Source organism: Anopheles aquasalis, chromosome 3, assembly GCF_943734665.1.
Source record: "Anopheles aquasalis chromosome 3, idAnoAquaMG_Q_19, whole genome shotgun sequence".
In the NCBI taxonomy this organism is placed as follows: domain Eukaryota; kingdom Metazoa; phylum Arthropoda; class Insecta; order Diptera; family Culicidae; genus Anopheles; species Anopheles aquasalis.
In genome coordinates, this window is record NC_064878.1 from 43356564 (window position 1) to 43359063 (window position 2500).

Below are 2500 nucleotides of genomic sequence, written 5' to 3' on the forward strand. Positions count from 1 at the left end.
TGCCATAAATCACACACCGTGAGATCGTCTTTTTATTGAATTATGTATCGCGAAAACAAGCCACACGGCACATGGATGTTCAAAGTAACTGCGTAGTAAACATTATTTGGTCTGAAACTGTATTTTTTTTCTTCGTTAGTTTTATATTCTACAACAAATAAAAATGATTTTTTGGTTTTTAACTGATACCTTACGGACGGAGCCGTATTTATGAGGTGGATAGAGAGTAAATGAATAGGGTACAATAGAGGAAGGAGGCATTTAATAAAATGAACAAACATTGTTAATCCATTAACATGTTGTTAAACAATAATCCAATGACAATGAGTTCACAGTCCCTACATCTTTAATTTCACTTCTAATTCTACCTCTTGCAAATTCAATCTTCTTATTTAAATAATAAAGACAGTTCAGATATGGATTAGCAGTTCATTTAGCAACGAGGATTCTGGAAATATAATCGCGCAGGGTATTACTTTCACGTTGCAACCTTGCGCATCGTCATTTCCAACTTCTTTAACCATCTGAGGGCGAGTGAGTTCAACTTGGTGGCAGTTAAAAGGTGTAAATCACAAGTACGTGCCCCACAGGAGGAAATGCCTGTTCCCTCTACTGTTTATACTCTATCTGCCTCTATCTTTCTAATATATACGGCTCCGTCCGTAAGATACCAACTAAAAAAAAGTACGTGCCCCAGGCACCGCTTATGACGCATCCATTCATCATAAATTACGTCACGTCATAAACACTTTCGCTTGTTCCGAAGTGCCCAGAGCGTGTTATTATTCTATCACCCACATGAAGCAGAAAGATGACATCTACTTGTCTATCGAAAGCAATGATTGTCCTTGCTCAGGGCTGTCCTTGGTCTTGCAAATATCAACGAGCAGCACTCCACTCATTCGGTAACTGCGCAAACATTTCGCAACATTTGCGCATCCCGCATTATCCTGCCATCGGCGAAAAACTTGTCGATATCATCCTCGACCACCGGGCGATCGCGCGCGCACGCACGCAAAGCGTTTATGCAAAGTCCACACGCGAGAAGCACAGAAGAAGAAGCACGCGGCATAAAGAAGCAAGCGCCCGGCTCCACGGGGGGCCTCACCGGCTTGGTTGGGTGGGGCCCGGATCGATTTGATTATAAATCTAAACCAGTTTCCCGTGGAGGACCATCCTGCCATGTGCCATTCCCACATCTCGGGCTCGAGCCAGTTGGCACCTTGCGGTGCTGAACCAACCACACCTGCATATCCCGATGTGTCTTTTTGGCACGACTCGGTGGTACTATCACTGGTGGAAGAACAAGAACCGGTGTTCCGGTACGAGCGGATCGATTACCGGCTAGCACGAGCGACTATTCGATACGCTGGAAGGATGATGACTCGTTGCTCGCTTGTGTGAGCGACGGCGGATCGAAAAAGGATCAGGATTGAAAGCCTTTCTTTCTCTCAGACAAAAAAAGGTTTAGTTCTCCTGGCACGTGCATAATACAGCCGTAAGTCCCGTGCGCTTGAATCTTCACCTTCACTTTCGCACGATCTCATTCACGACGATGATTGGTGCCAAAAAGAAAAAGGCACAAGATTCTTCCCCAAAAACCGGTTACCAATGGTGGCCGGTCGTTGCCAAGCAAACACAAATTAGATTCGTAAGCAAACGCCCCGATCACGGTGCCACGGGCCCTGGCCTGGCGGTGGGTGCGGTGCACTTGAGCACGATATTTACCGACATCGGTGCTTCGGATATCTTGGTAACCTTCGTGGTAGGAAAGTTCAAGATTACGTTCACCTAGGACCATCCGTTGACCGCTGTTCGCCAATTTTTTTTTTGGTGCAGCAGAAGCACCTGTTCCGTGAGGTTTTTGAGCGAGGTCTAAAAGTCATCCAGCACGAATGGTGTGACGAGTTCTAATTGAGGTAATGCGCCGGCAAAAGGTCCAGTGGAACGCGGTTGACTTCCGGTGTGCGCCGCGTCATCGCAAGAGCTGAAGAAAGGTAAGCCAAAGGGGGAAAACCACCCACCATTAACGTGACAAGCTGCGACAGATGCACGTACTGCCGTCTGTTTCACAACGATCGTGATCGTGTGCACCATGAAGGACTCACGTTGAATCATATTTGTAGGAAGGTTTGCATTAAGAAATGAGTCATCATTTTTATCGCAATAATATAAATTTTACGACAAGAACTATCAAATGCAGGATGAAATAAACTTATTGTAGTGTTTGTGCAACTTAATTAGAATTTTACAACCCACCAAATATTGCCAAACCAATGAATCGTTATTTACAGTGAAAGTACTATCGTGGTCATGCATCTTAACCGAGCGCGATCGGGCGATCGTGCGATCTAACGATCGTGCCTACCTTCAGGCGTAATTAGAAAAAAAGGGATCCAGCGAGCGAAGACAAAGGATATACTAAGCAGCAGCAGCCGCTTCTCTTCTCCTCTTTCTTTCTTTCTGCAAATCTTACTGCAAACTGACCAGCAGCGCCAGG